The sequence below is a fragment of the Oncorhynchus clarkii genome, chromosome 4 (assembly GCF_045791955.1).
Source record: "Oncorhynchus clarkii lewisi isolate Uvic-CL-2024 chromosome 4, UVic_Ocla_1.0, whole genome shotgun sequence".
Taxonomy (NCBI): Eukaryota; Metazoa; Chordata; class Actinopteri; order Salmoniformes; family Salmonidae; genus Oncorhynchus; species Oncorhynchus clarkii.
This window is the reverse complement of record NC_092150.1, coordinates 75321119-75342256: the sequence shown is the minus strand read 5'-3', so window position 1 is coordinate 75342256 and position 21138 is coordinate 75321119.

Sequence of the window (21138 nt, the reverse complement as noted above, 5' to 3'; positions counted from 1 at the left end):
TACAGTATGACGGCCATGTGAAATACCTCGATCAAAATATCCACCCTTCATATTTATTAGTAGTATTAATAACCATATAGCTGCTGACAGCCATACAATTTGGAATTGACGTTGATAATACAAGAAAAGCAACATGTGTAACATATACGGTAGCATAATTGACCTTCAATGTATCCAGCGGGTACCACAGGCTCATCAAACAGGGATGGTAGCTCTAAAATATAAGTAAAAAGTCATGCTGTTATTTAAACTTTCTACATTTAAGATTTCAAGATCAATATCTTCATGGCAAAAGAAACCTGATTCTGATACTCTGTCTTGGCCAGTTTCTTCCTGGATGCCACTTGGACTAACTGAGAAAACAGAAGAAAAAAATGAAGACATACTTTGCATGCTTTTGAAACTGGCACAGTACCAAAGTGAAGGGATGTAAATCAGGAGATATTTATTTTTTCTCACTTTTATTTAACCAGGTAGGCTAGTTGAGAACAAGTTCTCATTTACAACTGCGACCTGGCCAAGATAAAGCAAAGCAGTTCGATACATACAACAACACAGAGTTACACGTGGAATAAACAAACATACAGTCAATAATACAGTAGAAAAAGTATATATACAGTGTGTGTAAATGAGGTAGGATAAGGGAGGTAAGGCAATAAATAGGCCATGGTGGCGAAGTAATTGCAATATAGCAATTAAACACTGGAATGGTAGATGTGCAGAAGATGAATGTGCAAGTAGAGATACTGGGGTGCAAAGGAGCAAGATAAATAAATAAATACAATATGGGGATGTGGTAGTTGGATGGGCTAATTACAGATGGGCTATGTACAGGTGCAGTGATCTGTGAGCTGCTCTGACAGCTGGTGCTTAAAGCTAGTGAGGGGGATATGAGTCTCCAGCTTCAGTGATTTTTGTAGTTCGTTCCAGTCATTGCAGCATAGCAAGGAAAGGCGAAGGAAAGGAAGGAAAGGCGACCAAAGGAAGAATTGTTGGGTAGAGTGTTGGAGGCTATTTTATGAATGACATCGCCGAAGTCGAGGATCGGTAGGATAGTCAGTTTTATGAGGGTATGTTTGGCAGCAGGCTGTTGAGTCTGCCGATAAGAATGTGGTGATTGACAGAGTCGAAAGCCTTGGCCAGGTCAAGGAACACGGCTGCAGAGTAATGTCTCGTATCGATGGCCGTTATGATATCGTTTAGGACCTTGAGCGTGGCTGAGGTGCACCCATGACCAGCTCTGAAACCAGATTGCATGGCGGAGAAGATACAGTGGGATTCGAAATGGTCGATAATCTGTTTGTTAACTTGGCTTTCGAAGACCTTAGAAAGGCAGGGTAGGATAGATATAGGTCTGTAGCAGTTTGGTTCTAGAGTGTCTCCCCCTTTGAAGAGGGGGGTGACCGTGGCAGATTTCCAATCTTTGGGATTGTCAGATGATACGAAAGAGAGGTTGAACAGGCTAGTAATAGGGATTGCAACAATTGCGGCAGATAATTTTAGAAAGAAATGTCCAGCCTGGCTGATTTGTAGGGGTTCAGATTTTGCAGCTCTTTCAGAACATCAGCTATCTGGATTTGGGTGAAGGAGAAATGGGGAGGCTTGGGCGAGTTGCTGTGGGGGGTGCAGGGCTGTTGATCGGGGTAGGGGTAACCAGGTGGAAAGCATGGCCAGCCGTAGAAAAATGCTTATTGAAATTCTCAATTATAGTGGATTTATCGGTGGTAACAGTGTTTCCTAGACTCAGTGCAGTGGGCAGCTGGGAGGAGGTGCTCTTATTCTCCATGGACTTTACAGTGTCCCAGAGCTTTTTTTGAGTTTACACTGCCTGTGTATATTGGTTCCTAACCTCCCTGAAAAGTTGCATATCACGGGGGCTATCCAATGCTAATACAGAACGCCACAGGATGTTTTTGTGCTGGTCAAGGGCAGTCAGGTCTGGAGTGAACCAAGGGCTCTATCTGTTCCTGGTTAAGCATGATTGGGGCGTGCTTGTTGGTGCTTATTGGGGCATGCTTATTTAAGATGGTGAGGAAGGCACTTTTAAAGAATAACCAGGCATCCTCTACTGACGGGATGAGGTCACTATCCTTCCAGGATACCCGGGCCAGGTCGATTAGAAAGGTCTGTTTTAGGGAGCTTTTGACAGTGATGAGGGGTGGTCGTTTGACCGCAGACCCATTACGGATGCAGGCAATGAGGCAGTGATCGCTGAGATCCAGCAGAGGTGTATTTGGAGGGCAAGTTGGTTAGGATGATATCTATTAAGGTGCCCGTGTTTACGGATTTGAGGTTGTACCTTGTGGGTTCATTGATAATTTGTGTGAGATTGAGGGCATCAAGCTTAGATTGTAGGATGACCGGGGTGTTAAGCATATCCCAGTTAAGGTCACCTAGCAGCACGAGCTCTGAATATAGATGGGGGGAAATCAATTTACATATGGTGTCCAGGGCACAGCTGGGAGCAGAGGGTGGTATATAGCAAGCGGCAACGGTGAGAGACTTGTTTCTGGAAAGGTGGATTTTTAAAAGTAGAAGCTCGAATTGTTTGGGAACAGACCTGAATAGCATGACAGAACTTTGCAGGCTATCTCTGCAGTAGATTGCAACACCGCCCCTTTTGGCAGTTCTGTCTTGTCGGAAGATGTTATAGTTAGGGATGGAAATTTCAGGGTTTTTGGTGGTCTTCCTAAACCAGGATTCAGACATGGCTAGGACATCCGGGTTGGCAGAGTGTGCTAAAGCAGTGAATAAAACAAACCTAGGGAGTAGGCTTCTAATATTAACATGCATGAAACCAATGCTTTTATGGTTACAGAAGTCAACAAATGAGAGCACCTGGGGAGTATACTTGGAGCTAGGCACTGCAGGGCCTGGATTAACCTCTACATCGCCAGAGGAACAGAGAAAGAGTAGGATAAGGGTACAGCTAAAGGCGGTCAGAACTGGTCATCTAGTACGTTCGGAACAGAGAGTAAAAGGAGCAGGTTTCTGGGCGCGATAGAATAGATTCAAGGAATAATGTACAGACAAAGGTATGGTAGGATGTGAGTACATTGGAGGTAAACCTAGGCATTGAGTAATAATGAGAGGGATATTGTCTCTTGAGACGTTTAAACCAGGTAATGTCACCACATATGTGGGAGGTGGAACTAAATGGTTGGTTAAGGCATATTGAGCAGGGCTAGAGGCTCTACAGTGAAATAAGACAACAATCACTAACCAGGACAGTAATGGACTAGACATATTGATATTAGGTAGAGATATGCATAGCCGAGGGATCAAATCAAATCAAATCAAATTTTATTTGTCACATACACATGGTTAGCAGATGTTAATGCGAGTGTAGCGAAATGCTTGTGCTTCTAGTTCCGACAATGCAGTAATAACCAACAAGTAATCTAACTAACAATTCCAAAACTACTGTCTTGTACACAGTGTGAGGGGATAAAGAATATGTACATAAGGATATATGAATGAGTGATGGTACAGAGCAGCATAGGCAGATACAGTAGATGGTATCGAGTACAGTATATACATATGAGATGAGTATGTAAACAAAGTGGCATAGTTAAAGTGGCTAGTGATACATGTATTACATAAGGATACAGTCGATGATATAGAGTACAGTATATACGTATGCATATGAGATGAATAATGTAGGGTAAGTAACATTATATAAGGTAGCATTGTTTAAAGTGGCTAGTGATATATTTACATAATTTCCCATCAATTCCCATTATTAAAGTGGCTGGAGTTGAGTCAGTGTCAGTGTGTTGGCAGCAGCCACTCAATGTTAGTGGTGGCTGTTTAACAGTCTGATAGCCTTGAGATAGAAGCTGTTTTTCAGTCTCTCGGTCCCAGCTTTGATGCACCTGTACTGACCTCGCCTTCTGGATGATAGCGGGGTGAACAGGCAGTGGCTCGGGTGGTTGATGTCCTTGATGATCTTTATGGCCTTCCTGTGACATCGGGTGGTGTAGGTGTCCTGGAGGGCAGGTAGTTTGCCCCCGGTGATGCGTTGTGCAGACCTCACTACCCTCTGGAGAGCCTTACGGTTGAGGGCGGAGCAGTTGCCGTACCAGGCGGTGATACAGCCCGCCAGGATGCTCTCGATTGTGCATCTGTAGAAGTTTGTGAGTGCTTTTGGTGACAAGCCGAATTTCTTCAGCCTCCTGAGGTTGAAGAGGCGCTGCTGCGCCTTCTTCACAATGCTGTCTGTGTGAGTGGACCAATTCAGTTTGTCTGTCATGTGTATGCCGAGGAACTTAAAACTTGCTACCCTCTCCACTACTGTTCCATCGATGTGGATAGGGGGGTGTTCCCTCTGCTGTTTCCTGAAGTCCACAATCATCTCCTTAGTTTTGTTGACGTTCAGTGTGAGGTTATTTTCCTGACACCACACTCCGAGGGCCCTCACCTCCTCCCTGTAGGCCGTCTCGTCGTTGTTGGTAATCAAGCCTACCACTGTTGTGTCGTCCGCAAACTTGATGATTGAGTTGGAGGCGTGCGTGGCCACGCAGTCGTGGGTGAACAGGGAGTACAGGAGAGGGATCATAGGGGTCCAGTGAGTGGTTGGGCTGGTTGGAGACACAGTGATTCAGACAGCTAGCAGGCCGGGGCAGGCTAGCAGTCTAGCGTTCCACATATCCGAGAGAGGTTAACTAGTAAATAGTAATCTACATCTACGTGTGTTTCAAAAAATTGTAACTTGTTAACAATTTCTGCTAGTTATTTTTAAGGGGTTATAGCTAACTTGAGCCTGCTAACTGAGGAGTGTTCATTCACCTTTTTCCATACATTTTTCATTTTTAAAAACTTTCATCTTACAAAGGAGTTGTTTAATCTAACTGCTTAACTACTTATCTGTACATGGAATTGTATTTATTTTTTTTACTCCTTTTTTCTAAACTTTACAGGAAAATGCCACGGGCACTATCTGATGTGTGGAGACATTTCACTGCAGCTAACGTAAATGGAAAAACTGTGTACATTTGCAAATACTGTGCCAAATCATATGTGAAGAATTCAACAATGATGCAGAATCATCTGGCCAAGTGCATAAAGTTCCCTCAGTACTCACAACAAGCAACCTCTGACAAAAGTCCCTCTACCTCTATTCGAGGTGAAAATGATGAATCAGACACGTTATTGATAGCAACAGCTGATGGTCCTCCTGGAATCAGAAGTTTTTCTGACTCAATGGAGGAACGTAGTCAGAGAAATGCTGATGAATGTCTTGCTCGAGCTGTATATGCAACTGGTTCACCTCTGATGCTCACAGGTGTTCGGTTCTAATTTTCAAGGTAAATATCTCACGGACACTAGAGAAGCTTAACCAAGTTTAATTCTGCCCAAATGGTCGATACAGCTGGATTCAGACATCACATGTTTCCACCACAACAAGTATATTTACTCCACTTTGGACACTCCTCCTTTTCTTCAATCCTTACATATTTTATGGTCTGAAAGGAAGACGAAGTGATAGGATAGGATAATAAACCATTGTTTCTACCTTAAGGGAAACTGACCTGACCAACCCCCTTGAGGTCCAATCCAAAGATCTCCACCAGTCTTCCCTAACACATTCCACAGACATCTGTCTCCTACAGATAACCATTAACTTCTGATGTAAAAACCAGTCTCTTTCACTCCTTTATATACAATGCTTCTGAGTATAACAATGTCTCTAGTATAGTAATGTTCAAAGTTTCACCCCGAATCCAACAGTCCCTCCTCTTGAACAATAACTTCCTACTGTTAAACTTACATAAAATTGGAAATTACTTATAAATGGACAAACAATGATAAGAAAACATGAATTAAAAAACTAAAAGTTAAAACATGATTATATATGAACGAACAATGATAACAAAATATTCACCATGAGGTTATGGCCTCAGTTCTATGATCACATCATACACAATTTTATTTCCATCTCTCATCACACAGCTCCATGTCAGCTGGAACAGCTTTTAGTTTCTCCAATTTCTCCTCCTGGTTCCTAAGAGAGTGACACACAAAACATAACAGTATTAACAATGTGATATACATGCATGAAAAACCAAAGTCTGAGACCATGACAATTCCCACTCTCACTTCACCTGACTCTATGCCTCCAGGATACTTTTCTGCTGGATTCCACAAAAATGAAAGCCCTAAAAAGCCTCCTCATGCTTTCGCCCAGTCTTCCCCTTTTGGCCCAAAAGGTTCAAAGAGGTGTTCCCAAGTCATGTCATTTTCAATTGTTTCCCCATTTCCTCCATTGCCACAACCCTACATCCTCTTGAGGTATCTCAGCACTGTATATGCTTTCACATCAATGCCTTCAGCATGTTGTTTCGAGTACAATTACCCCAACATCTATCCTCTTTCATATGATGCATTAACAAATAAAGCAGCTAACCCAACCCAACTATGATGTTTAAAGTAGCTCCCAGACCCAACCCATCTGCATGTTTTACAGTGGAATCCAGTCTTGCTCTCTCTCGCTCCGCTTCCTCTGTCATGGTGTCTTCACTCACCCATTATGCAGCTGTACCTCACTTCACGTGAGAACTATGCACCCACCAAGGAGAGACATGACGATCTTTACCACTGCAGGTGCTGTAAGGAGTACTGGACCAGACCAACGTGGGTGTTGTATTTTGATGTACACTCAATCTCCGAATTCGGCCCGTGCCCTTGGTTATCTCTGCTTTCACCTGAGGATATACACACTGCAACACATGGGTCATTTCCTGACAACATAGACTCTCCTGTTATGGCAAGGTCACTCATTTGTGGGGGGGGGGGGGGGGGGGGGGGGGTGACATCTACCCTCTTTTTTTCTACATGTCCTTGTTTGTATGTCTTGTTTTGTAATATTTGTTTTGTACCCAGAACTCTGGGTCTTGTTGTTCCTGTCTGCTCTTTTATGTTTAGATAAGAATTGTATACCTGTCTTTTATACCTATACACCATTATTGTGTGTGTTCAATAAATACACTAATATTTGAAACAGAACACACATGAATGGGTCTCACTTATCTGGAACTCCGTTTATGGCCTAATCCAGATACTTTTAGACTTAAAACTGTAGAATATCACTAACTGCTCTCCTCAAGACCACAGTCTCAGGGAACATTCCAACTGGAGATAATGAAACGGCCTCCTCTTCTGGAAATGAATGTGTACATTTTGTTAGCATTCACTATGCTATATTTTAATCAGCAATCCAAAAATATGAATTATAAACCAAATCTGATAATTGTATATCCACTGTTCTTACTCCAATCATTAAATGCTTGTTTCAATCCACCACGATGTTCATGAACTAACTAATAAAATGTGAAGTTCATTTTAGGTTTAGTAACTTTGCTAATTCCTTGTTACACCTCCACCCTTTCGTATATTCTAGAAATCTATTTAAGAATAAGACGACATAAAACGTAAATTTATTTCAAAATAAAACCACAAAGTGTTTCATGAGATAAAAAAAAAAAAACAAGGCTTTCTGAGTTTGCAAGGAATGTTTGGCCATATAATCTAAATTTGCTACTAGGGTAGCCTAGTGGTTAGAGTGTTGGACTAGTAACCGGAAGGTTGCAAGTTCAAATCCCTGAGCTGACAAGGTACAAATCTGTCGTTCTGCCCCTGAACAGGCCGTTAACCCATGTTAACCCAATGTTCCTAGGCCGTCATTGAAAATAAGAATTTGTTCTTAACTGACTTGCCTAGTTAAATAAAGGTTAAAAATAATAATACTTCTTCAACCCAAATACGTTTTCTGTGGCAGATTTAGCCAATTTCTCATAGTAAGGAATCCGCGTTATTTGATCCCTGGCCTCTACTAAAAAGTTAGGTAAGACGTGATATCACACGTCTCCCTTCACATAGAAACTGTAATCTCTATGAACCACTTATCATCATATCAATAGTTATTATTCCCTAACCTCTCCCGATGGTGTTCAGGGTATTTTAGATTTCTTCGCTCCCATCTATAATTCACACCTATTAACTATTTTCCAAGGTACTATTATCCACTTCCCCGGATAATAATTAATTGGTCACGACACTTAATACCTTGTATTAAAACCTATCCTATAGCTTCTGCAAATGTATTACTGGAGAATACGGATAACTTAATGGCTTTTTCCCATATTGCCTCAAATATCACTATTATTGGTGTTCTGCGCATGAACCGCTAGCGGGACACCTATGACAACATCCAGTGAAATTGAAGAGTGCGAAATTCCAAATACAAAAATCGTAATATTAAACATTCATGATAATACAAGTGTCATACATAATTTAAAAGCTTAACTTCTTGTTAATCCAACCACGTTGTCAGATTTCAAAAAGGCTTTACGGCAAAAGCATTCCATGCAATTATCTGAGGACAGCGCCCCACATCAAAATACTTTTTCAACCAGCGCAGGCGTCACAAAATCACAAATAGCGATTAAATAAATCACTTACCGTTGAAGATCTTTCTCTGGTTGCAATCCCAGGCGTCCCAGCTACACAATGAATGGTCGTTTTGTTCAATAAAGTCCTTCTTTATATCCAAAAAAGTATGTTTAGTTGACGTCAATGTTCAACATGCATTCAAACGAATCCAAAAGTTACCGGTAAAGTTCGTCCAAACAAGTCAAACGATGTTTCTAATTAATCTTTAGGTACTTTAATATCTAAATAAACAATACAATTTAAGACGGAGAATAGTATGCTCAATAGGGAAGATAAATAACGAAGAGTGCTCACCTCATTCACACGCCAACAAGACTACTTTTGTAATGAGAGACACCTTGTAGTTTTTCCAACTACTTTCTCATTTTTCAAAAAACAAGCCTGAAACCCTTTCTAAAGACTGTTGACATCTAGTGGAAGCCATAGGAACTGCAATCTGGGTCCTATCTATTTGTATTTCCCATAGGCTAGCACTGAAATGGCCTGTGACTTAAATTTGTTTTATTCCGGATGGATTTTCCTCTGGTTTTCACCACCTATCAGTTCTGTTATACTTACAGACATTATTTTAACAGTTTTAGAAACTTCAGATTGTTTTCTATCCTATGCTACCAAGTATATGCATATCCTAGCTTCTGGGCCTGAGTAACAAGCAGTTTACTTTGGGCACGTCAGTCATCTGAAATTCCAAACAAAAACCAGTCTGCAAAACAGGTTAATACCTTGTATTAGAACCTTTCCTATAGAGCCTGCAAATGTATTACTGGAGAAAACGGATGACTTAATGGCTTTTTCCCGTATTGCCTGAAATATCACTATTATTGATAACACATGTTACCAAAATTATTCACACTTGTTTTCTTATTTCCATATAATCTTTCATGATTCCCCACCCCAATAGTGCATAAAACTAACCTCTCTTTCACACACACACTCACACCCTGCTCTCTCACGGCATCTGCGACTGGACTTCCACCATTCTTACGGGTCTAACCAATATACCGTTACACTGGTAAGCAACCTGAAACCTATAGCAGTAGCCATTGCATGGATTGAGGGAGACAATGCCATCCTGTCTGATGTTCAGACTCTGATTGAAGATGTAAGAGAAGAAATCCGTACTGCCCTGCCCACTTCACTGTTGCTCCAAGCTGAGGAAACTGCAGTTCTGAAATACATTTAAAACATTTGAATACTTCTGCCTGAAGCCCATACATGCCACAGCGTACATGTTGGACCCCAAGCATGCTGGCAAGAGCATCCTATCTGGTGTAGAGATTAACAAGGCCTATGTTGTCATCATTATTGTGTCTCGCCACCTTGGCCTGGATGAGGTCAATGTTCTTAGCAGTCTGGCGAAGTACACTTTCAAGCAAGGGCTTTGGGATGTAGATGCAATTTGACAGTCGTGCCAACATCTCATCAGCCACCTGGTGGAAGGGACTTTGTGGATCTGAGGCTTTTTCCAATGTTGCCTCCATCATCTTCCAAATCCCACCAACATCAGCTGCTTCAGAGCACAACTAGTCCTTGTTTGGGAACACACACACCAAAGTATGCAACAGGCTGACCAATACAAGGGTTGAAAAATTGGTGACCATCCGGGCAAATTTGAGGCTTTTTGAACCTGACAACGGGCCATCCTCAACAAGGTTGGAAAATGACAGTGAAGATTCTGAGAGTCTGATGTTCAAGAGGTGGACATTGAGGAGGTCCAGGGAGAAGACATGGAAGCCTGAAAGGAAGACAACCAAAGCTTTAGTTTCTAGACTATAATTTGTTATATGTTGAAAACATTTTTGGGAGATGCGATGGATCATTGTGGATTATTAGACTCCCTTTATTTTGTTGTTCAGTGAAATAATCCCATGTGAAGAGTCAATTCATTTAACTAAAGTTCAATTTGTAACTAAATGTTTAAAAAAATTATATTGGAAGGATTATATAATTTGCAAATATGTCTACTTATGATAATTAAATGGTTTATGTTTCTGTCTCCATATGATATGGTAAATATATCCAATGCAAAAATATATACATTTTAATGGTAGTAATTTTAATTTGCATATATTTCAGTTAATTCCCATATATTCACGTTAATTCCCACGGAGAGTTTACACCTCTGAATATTCCCCAAAATGTGCAACCCTAAAATATTGTCATAAATACTTTCCTATTAACACTGATAAAACAGGGTCAATTAAGTATTAGTAATTCACATAGTAATACTTTCAGCAAATACATGTAGTACTTAAGAGGGGGAAGTTACTGACTCTACTGACCAGGAGTGGGTTGCACCAGTTAGACGCTAATAAGGTGTAAGAGATAAGTTGGGCTACCTACTCCAGACCTAATGATTTAGACATTTGAACAAGATGCGACATGACTAGTCATGAAACACTTACCTTGGAAACTAGTTATAGATTTATACTATATGCCTACCCAACATTACACTTGGTTTTTATACCCTGGCATAGCAAAAGCTATTACTTACAACTAGGTGGTGACACAGGTTTACGCCTGGCTTAGAACATTTGGAACTAGCCTTACGTATGTTCAACTGATAAACCCTGCTCCAGAGCCATACAACCAAGCATACATGGCAATATAATCAGGAGTGGATGGATACTGTAAAATATTATTTTACCAGTGGATGAAAGGATGGAAATTCTGTACTTCTCCCATAATCTTCTGTCCAGCTAGTCTCCTCTCTTAATCATTGTTGTGCTGGCATTTCTTCTCCTGTTGCAACACAGGACCTGCAAGATGAGACACTGTTTAAAGTGAATTATTAATCCATCTCTTTGTCTGAAAAGGGTAAACCATTTAACTGATCAACTCACCTCATCTCTCTTCTCCACCCACTGCTCTGGTACAATTTCAACAGTGTTCTCTTTTACAAAATGTACAACATAATAACACTGTGTCCTGTGCAGAAAAACAAAACACTGTTTCCACACTGTCTCTTGATTTACCAGCAAAGATAATTTGTAAAACTAATACAGCTTGTAATCTTGACTATAGCTAAATGGGGCTTGCTACAGGCTATGCAAGATGGTAAGCACAACACGAGTGCCATGGTAATCCTCAAGTATAATAGCTCTCTTAACAAGACTGCTCTTTGCAATGAGATGTATTTGTGCTCTCCTCGTAGTGGTGCGGAAAGTCCAATACAGTCTTGAGTCACAAGGACTCAGCGTATAAGATTCCAGATGTTGGAACACTAGAGGTGAGTATCAAAGGCATCTTCGAGGCTCACTACCTCACAGCATGACCCATCATTAGGTATGTAGTCATTGTTTGGCTGTTTCATTTTGATGACCTGTTGGCGGGGAGAAGCTCTAATGGTGCGTTTTTGCACTCTTTTAGAAATTTGCAGAAGTGGTTGCCTCCCTGAATAAACCATCTTCTTTAGTTGTTGCAAGTAGTTCTCGAACTTGAAAGCACTACAGTTGTCAAGGCAGGTGTGTTCTTCAGCATCAGCAGTGAGGTGTAGGAGGAAGAGAACATTATACAGGAGAAATGTGTCTCCATACAAAACCCTTCCCTGCTCCACAAAGAAGTTAGTAAAGCATGAGCATAGGCACTGTGGATTGAAGGCCTTGAAGTGTGTGTACTGTTCTTTAGACAAGATTCTTCTCAAGACTACTTTCCTAGTAGAGTAGAAACTGTCTGAATTCTGTGGCCTTCCAATGGTCGAGGTCATCCAAACCCCGTGGCTTGCGAGAAAAGCAGTCTGGAATTGAATCCTTTAGTCGGTTTAGTCGTTGACTGACCTCCTTGACCAACGACAACCTGGTCACAGTCTTTCCCCTAGTCCATATCATCAAGAGCTTCTGGGTTACTTCGAGGCAACAAAGGTGCATATAGTCATTTGCGAATGATACTTATTACTTAATACTTATTTTCCACCATAATTTGCAAATAAATTCATTAAAAATACTACAATGTGATTCTCTGTATTTTTTTTCTCATTTTGCCTGTCATAGTTGAAGTGTACCTATGATGAAAATTACAGGCCTCTCTCATCTTCTTAAGTGGGAGAACTTGCACAATTGGTGGCTGACTAAATACTTTTTTGCCCCACTGTATTTGGGATAGGTTCCAAGACCAGCTCTTCCCCAGAGTCACTGCTGCCACAAGACTGCTGTGGAGCAGTCAGGTATTTATCCTCGCTCAGCCAGAAGTTTATTCACACACAGGGATACTCCGTTACACATGGAACAACTTCACATGGATCCACAACCACAAGCAGCACCATCCATGGCCATTAGCAATCTAGAACGTGACATGAAAGCAAAGCTGCATTATGCCACATTGAAGTTAATGTTGAGACTTAAATTCCTGAGTTTTCCTGCATGTCTTCTTTAGAGAATAGAGAAAGGATAGCCCTAGCAACATTTTACTTGATATGTTTCTTTGATTTTTAGCATTGTTTTAAAACCTCTCTGGGGTAGGGGGCAGTATTTTGACATCCGGATGAAAAGGGTGCCCAAAGTAAACTGCCTGTTACTCAGGCCCAGAAGCTAGGATATGCATATGGTAGATTTGGATAGAAAAGACTCTAAAACTGTTAAAATAATGTATGTGAATAGAACAGAATTGATATGCCAGGCGAAACCCCGAGGACAAATCATCCCTCTCCAAAAAATTTCAGTTTACCAATTTTTCAATGGCTATTACTTTAAATATAAGGCCAAGTCCTCTCAGATTGCAGTTACTATGGCTTCCACTATATGCCAACAGTCTTTAGAAAGAGTTTCAGGCTGGTTTTTTGAAAAATTAGCCAGGAATTGTAGTTTTTCTAGGTGGCTCCCATTTTGGCTGTAGTGTTTCCAAACGCATGGAAGAAAGACAGTTCTTTGGTATTTTTCTCCGGTAAAGACAATAACGATTCTCCGTCTTAAATTTGATTGTTTATTTGCGTATTAGGATACCTAAGGTTTGATTATAAACCAGTGATTCTTAACCTTGTTGGAGGTACTGAACCCCACCAGTTTCATATGCGTATTCACCGAACCCTTCTTAATTGGAAAAATAAAATAGGATTTTTTCAAATTCAAAACATAGGTATATATTTTACTGGTTCACAAAATGAACCGTGCATCAACATCATTGTGTTCAAAGAACAAAATCATCAAAACATGATTTTCACACAAAAACATAATAATGAATATTTACTGCAAATCATTGTGACTTCTACTGTTGCCTTTCAGAGACCAGTTCAGAAATGCACAGCTTCATCTTGGCAAGTGCCACTCTCATGTCATTTTCGCAACAAAGTCTGTTCCTTTTCCTCGTTTTTATGTCCAGCATCCTCGAAAAGGATTGCTCGCAAAGATATGTTGTAACAAACGGTGTGAAAATCTCCAGAGCTTTCTTAGCAATAACTGGGTACGTTACCATTTGTTGACACCAAAATGTTGAAAGCGTTGTTATTCTGAAGAGTTGCTGTTGAACCTGGCTCTGCTGAATTTCAATGATTTCATCGAGGTATTCATCATTGACATTGTTGTCTCAACACTAAACGTCTCACCCATGCTGGATATTGTATGGAAGTATCCGTCGAGAGACTTGGCAATTGCTTGCTTCAGTTCCGCGGGTCCCGAAATGTCTCCGATTCCAGATACATCTTCGATCTTACTTACACAGCCGTCCAGCAGGTGAAAGTTTGCGACGTTATCGTTCTCTGTTCGTCGCTTCCATAACAGTAGCTTTTTTTGAAAAGCCTTCAGGTTTTCCTCCGCATCGATGATGTTGACTCCACCGCCCTGCATCTTTTGATTGAGATGATTGAGAGCTGCAAAGATATCAGCCATGTACGCTAAAATTAGAATGAACTCAGCATTTTTGAAGCAATCTGCATGACAATGTTGGTGCTCTTGCAAAAGCAGGGCTAATTCCACACGCACGGCAAAACACAAACGTTGTTTGACTTGTTTGGAAAAGTTTATTAGTAATGTTTGGGATTAATTTTGTATGCATTTTGATGGAGGGAAAATGGGTGGATTATTGACTGAAGCTCACCAGCTAAACTGAGTTTTTATGGATATAAAGAAGGACATTATCGAACAAAAGGACCATTTGTGATGTAACTGGGACCTTTTGGAGTGCTAACAGAAGAAGATCATCAAAGGTAAAGCATTTTTTCTATCTCTATTTCTATCGCTATTTCTGACTTTTGTGTCGCACCTGCCTGGTTGAAATATGATTTTCATGTCTTTGTATGCGGGGTGCTGTCCTCAGATAATTGCATGGTTTGCTTTCGCTGTAAAGCCTTTTTGAAATCGGACACGGCGGCTGGATTAACAAGACGTTAAGCTTTATTTTGATGTATTACACTTATGTGGTTTGTCGGTTTCCAGGAGAACGTTACCTGCACAAATGCATAGTGTCAACTGTACAGTTGTGTGGTAGGTCTTGTGGCTGAATGGAAACAAGGTCCCACAGCAGTGTTCAAGCATATAGTAAAATATCTTCCCAGAAGAGTGGAGGCTGTTATAGCAGCAATGGGGGGACTACCTCCATATTAATGACCATGATTTTGGAATGAGAGGTTCGACGAGCAGGTGTCCACAGGTGTCCAGGTGTCCATGTAGTGTATGTCCAAGTCAATAAAGATGAGAACTGTAGGTTCTACTGTAGGTATGTAATTCAACATTTGGTTAGGCCTATTCTGTTGTTGCTTGCAATATTAATGAAAACATATATTTTTTAAATCCAATTTTTGTGTTTCTTTGCAGACCCCTTGCAGTATCTCCCCGGACCCCTAGAGGGCCGCAGACCCCTGGTTAAATACCCCTGAAATATTTTCATGTTATGTTGTTTCGAAATTGTTTTAAACATATTAGCTATTTATTTAGTAGTTGTGTAATAATAGAATAGTCTGTTGAGTGAGAAAGACAACAATGTGCTGTATTGAAAAACATCAAGAGAAATTTATTATTTTCAAGGTGTCAAGGCTCCATCATTCTTTTCACCACATTTAATTTCAAACAGGGAACATATTACTGCTCTCTGCTCTATTCCCTGACCATGCATATGCAAAACATCCTAGACTGACAATATCAAGTGATAGATTACTGTCACTTGAGTATTCGTCAGTTTGTGTCAGTTGTTCATTTATTTGACCTTTATTGCATTTCATTCAGAAAGAGAACAGTGATAGATATATATATAGAGAGATAGATAGATAGATAGATAGATAGATAGATAGATATATAGATAGATATATAGATAGATAGATAGACGGCATAGGCCTGTGTTACACTATTAGATAGGTGTTATTGGGATCGGTAGCCAGAGCTAACCTAGGTCTCCACGTCCTCATTATAACTCTCATTACCTGATGCAGAGCACATTGATTTGAAGCTGATCTTTCCATCTCATCTCTCAAACCAGGAGCCTCTCATCAACATCTTGACTTCTGATTGAAAGACAGATTGAAACTAGCGTAGGAGACAGAAAATTATGACAAGTAGGCTACACAGTTTTAGCTATTCAGAAGAGCTGTTGGCATATAACATCAGTGGGTGGGCGTGCAGTGGGTATTTTGTGCCTTTGACTCCACTGTAGGCCTATCACCAGTGAACAAATTATCCAAAAGGTCAGTCCCACACTCAAAAGGATGCAACAAGAGTGAGTGATGATTTCTCAGAATCGGCTGCTCCATACATTCAAGTTTTTTTTCTAGTTTTCTTTCTACCTGAAAGAAGATGATCCCTAGGAAATCTCCCAGCATCGCTGACCTGACTTGTGCTAACAGATGGATATTAGGTATTATACTATTCTATAGTAAACTCAGCAAAAAAGGAAACATCCCTTTTTCAGGACCCTGTCTTTCAAAGGTAATTCATAAAAATCCAAATAATTTCACAGATCTTCATTGTAAAGGGTTTAAACACTGTTTCCCATGCTTGTTCAATGAACCATAAACAATTACTGAACATGCACCTGTGGAACGGTGGTTAAGACACTAACAGCTTACAGACGATTGGCAATTAAGGTCACAGTCCTAAAACTTAGGACACTAAAGAGGCCTTTCTACTGACTCTGAAAAACACCAAAAGAAACATGCCCAGGGTCCCTGCTCATCTGCGTGAATGTGCCTTAGGCATGCTGTAAGGAGGCATGAGGACTGCAGATGTGGCCAGGGCAATAAATTGCAATGTCCGTACTGTGAGACGCCTAAGACAGCGCTACAGGGAGACAGGATGGACAGCTAATCATCCTCGCAGTGGCAGACCATGTGTAAAAACACCTGCACAGGATCGGTACATCCGAACATCACACCTCCGGGACAGGTGCAGGATGGCAACAACAACTGCCCAAGTTACACCAGGAACGCACAATCCCTCCATCAGTGCTCAGACTGTCCGCAATAGACTGAGAGAGGCTGGACTGAAGGCTTGTATGTCTGTTGTAAGGCAGGTCCTCACCAGACATCACCGGCAACAACGGCGCCTATGGGCACAAACCCATTGTCGCTGGACCAGACATGACTGGCAAAAAGTGCTCTTCTCTGACGAGTCGCGATTTTGGTCTCACCAGGGATGATGGACAGGTTCGCATTTATTGTCGAAGCAATGAGCCTGTACTCTGGAGCGGGATTGATTTGGAGGTGGAGGGTCCGTCATGGTCTGGGGCGGTGTGTCACAGCATCCTCGGACTGAGCTTGCAGGCAATCTCAATGCTGTGCGTTACAGGGAAAACATCCTCGAGCATGACAATGCCACCAGCCATACTGCTCGTTCTGTACGTGATTTCCTGCAAGACAGGAATGTCAGTGTTCTGCCATGACCAGTGAAGAGCCCGGATCTCAATCCCATTGAGCATGTCTGGGACCTGTTGGATGAGGGTGAGGGCTAGGGCCATTCCCCCCAGAAATGAACTTGAAGGTGTCTTGGTGGAAGAGTGCGGTAACATCTCACAGCAAGAACTGGCAAATCTGGTGCAGTCCATGAGGAGGAGATGCACTGCAGTACTTAATGCAGCTGGCGGCTACACCCGATGACTGACTGTTACTTTTGATTTTGACCCCCCTTTTGTTCAGGGACACATTATTCAATTTCTGTTAGTCACATGTCTGTGGAACTTGTTCAGTTTATGTCTCAGTTGTTGAATCTTGTTACGTTAATACAAATATTTACACATGTTAAGTTTGCTGAAAATAACGCAGTTGACAGTGAGAGGACGTTTAATTTTTTTGCTGAGTTTATGCACAAACAAATCCATCCATCCAATAGTTCTTATCTGTGCCCCATCACCTGAGGCTGAATAGCCTATACATCTAAAGTATACATATAAAGTATACATATAAAGTATACATATAAAGGACAATGATGATTATTAGGACTTGTACAAATAAAAGTAAAAGAAAAATTGTAGCATTTCTTAGAAATCCACTCCCTTAATACTTGTTAGAAGTTAATCGATGTTTTTGTGACGTGACTTTTAGTTGCTGTAATCTATCAAACAAATCTAACAAAGCATTTTGAGGAAAGACAGGATGAAATTCCTAGTAGTTTGTCTCACACTCAGTGACCCATAATATCACACACCCAGTCTTCAACTAATGACATTTATAGCCAGTAGATGTGTGTGTGTGCATTTGTGCGTGCTTGCATGCGCGTGTCTGCAGATACGCATAGCCAGTAGACAGGTCACAGTAGGGCAGGTGAGAGTCTAAGAGTGCTAGCTTTTCCTCCCATCCCTCCTCTACTTGATTCAGATTATCAAGGTCCAATGGCAGCTGATTAGTAGTTTTGGAAGTGTTAGTGCAGGGCTGGATCAAAGTTCGGTACACAAAATAGCACTACAGGAGGAGGATTGGCACCTGGTGTAAATACTGCAACAAGAGTCCTGGTTGTTGATTCAGAATAGGTGGTCTGTTTGTCTGCATTCCTCTGGTTCATGTGTTTGACCTCACCATGCATCTATTCATCTCATCCCCATGTAATTACATCACAGGAGGTTGGTGGCACCTTAATTGGGGTGGACAGGCTCGTGGTAATGGCTGGAGTGGAATGGGTGGAATGGTATCAAATACATCAAACACATGGTTTCCATGGTTTCCATGTGTTTGATGTCATTCCATTTGCGCCGCTCCGGCCATTATTATGAGCCGTCCTCCCCTCAGCTGCCTCCCCTGAAATACATACATATGTTAATTCAGAGCTTTATGTGTAACTGTAGCCATGCTAAAACACAGTTAAATACAGGGGGTACGTTGTAAATAATGCATGAATAGGTGTGAAAGAACTCGTCTCCAAATGAGACTGGAGAGAATATTCTATAGTGATAATTACAGTTTGTCTTTATGTGAGTGTGAGAGAGAGAGAGGTTTATGTGTCTGTGTGTTCACGTGTGCGTGCAGTGTATGCATGTGTTTCGTATTCGTGTCTGTTTGTATCTGTGTGCAGACATGGGGGAAGGGGTTGTTGTTTCACATCTCACTTAGAGGAGGTTGTAGGAAATGTGTCTCCTTTAGAAACCAGGCATTATTCTGAATGCCGTTGTTATACAACTACATAAAAAATCTATGTTTTACATACACCAGATAGGTGCATTGAAATATGTCGTTTTACTGGGACAGCCATAGTAGTACAGTGCACCTGGTGCAATATTAGGATTAAATGCCTTGCTCAAGAGGACACAGACAGATGTTTCACCTTTTCGGCTCGTTAACCAGCAACCTTTTGATTACTGACCTAACACTCTAACCGTATAAGGCTACTTGCCACCCAGGACTATTTAAAGGGCTATGATATATCCTAAGATCCTAATGGTATAGCTGCGAGCACTAAAATACCCAAAATAGAAATGTCAAGAAATGCTATATGGTGTTGCTGTGCATGAAACCAGTCTGAAACACATTTATGGAATGATATATGACTTCGGTATGATTTTATTCCTATTACCTAGGGAGTGTGTGAATCCTGTTAATATGAAGAGACTTAAAGGCTCTGAAGTTCTCTTTCCTCCTGAATACGTAACAAATTACATGCACAATCTCTGCTGTCATACTGTCACGATCGTTATAAAGATGAGACCAAGGCGCAGCGTGAGTAGAGTTCCACATGTTTTTAATAAAACCGAAACTCAGCAAAACCAAACAAACAAACAAACAAACAAACAAACAAACAAACAAACAAGCAAACAAGCAAACAAGCAAACAAACCGTGAAGCTATACGAATAGTGCAGACAGGCAACTAAACATAGAACAAGATCCCACAAACGCCAAAGGGAAATGGCTACCTAAATATGATCCCCAATCAGAGACAACGATAAACAGCTGCCTCTGATTGGGAACCATATCAGGCCACCATATACATACAAATCACCTAGACCTACAAAAACCATAGACATACAAAAAAAACCTAGACAATACAAAAACTAGCTTACCCACCCTAGTCACGCTCTGACCTAACCAAAATATAAAGAAAGCAGAGATATCTAAGGTCAGGGCGTGACACATACGGCAAATGACAAATGGCATAGGCACTCATAGTTTAGCAATCTGTTATTGGTTTCTGGTGTTAGTGCACACCCCTGGCTCCATGCAGCAAGCCTTACAAAGTCACTGTTTGACTGAATATTATGCAATCTTGAATCCAACATGGCGTAGCAGTAGGACATGTGTTTTTGACTTGTACCGTCCTGTCCCGTGTTTATATTGTTTTTGTCGTATATATTTCGTATATATTTTAATCTCACTTTCCATCTACGCACTGAATATACTCTCCTGCAACCCGCCTCACCCAATGTGGTACGGATCTGCTATTTTTAAACTTTAGAACCGGAACCCCCATCAGTAGCTAGCCAGCTAACTGGCTACAAGCTAGTAGTCAGCCACTGCTAGCGGTCCTCACCGTTAACTCGGACATCAGCCAGCCTCAACCCGGTCAATTCCTGCCAGTCTGCACACCGCGATATCAACCCAGAGCATATCGGACTGCTTTTTCTCTACCACATTTCTGGATTTCTACCGCAAGCTCTGAACCTTTACACCGGATCATCGCAGATAGCTAGCTGCTATCTGAGTGGCTACTCCTGGCTAACGTCTCTGTCAAGAAGCAAGCACCAGTTAGCCTGGAGTTAGTCTCGAGCTAGGCCCATCTCCCGGCTTGGCAAAGAGGTCCACCAGCCAATTCTTGGGCTATAATACCTATTTTGCCAATTGGCCTGGACCCTTTAATGCCAACACGGAGCCCCAACGATCCATCACGACTGGTCTGCTGATGTAACCGTCCGAGGTGGTTTCAACAGGCTCTTCCATTGTGACGTCGCCACAATGGACCCTATGATCACTCGGCTACACATGCCTCTCCCTAATGTCAATATGCCTTGTCTATTGCTGTTCTGGTTAGTTATTATTGTCTTTTGTCACTGTAGAGACCCTAGCCCTGTCCGTCTCTACAGTGAAATAAGACAATAATAACTAACCAGAACAGCAATAAATGTCAATATGCCTTGTCTATTGCTGTTCTGGTTAGTTATTATTGTCTTTTGTCACTGTAGAGACCCTAGCCCTGTCCGTCTCTACAGTGAAATAAGACAATAATAACTAACCAGAACAGCAATAAATGTCAATATGCCTTGTCTATTGCTGTTCTGGTTAGTTATTATTGTCTTATTTCACTGTAGAGACCCTAGCCCTGTCCGTCTCTACAGTGAAATAAGACAAT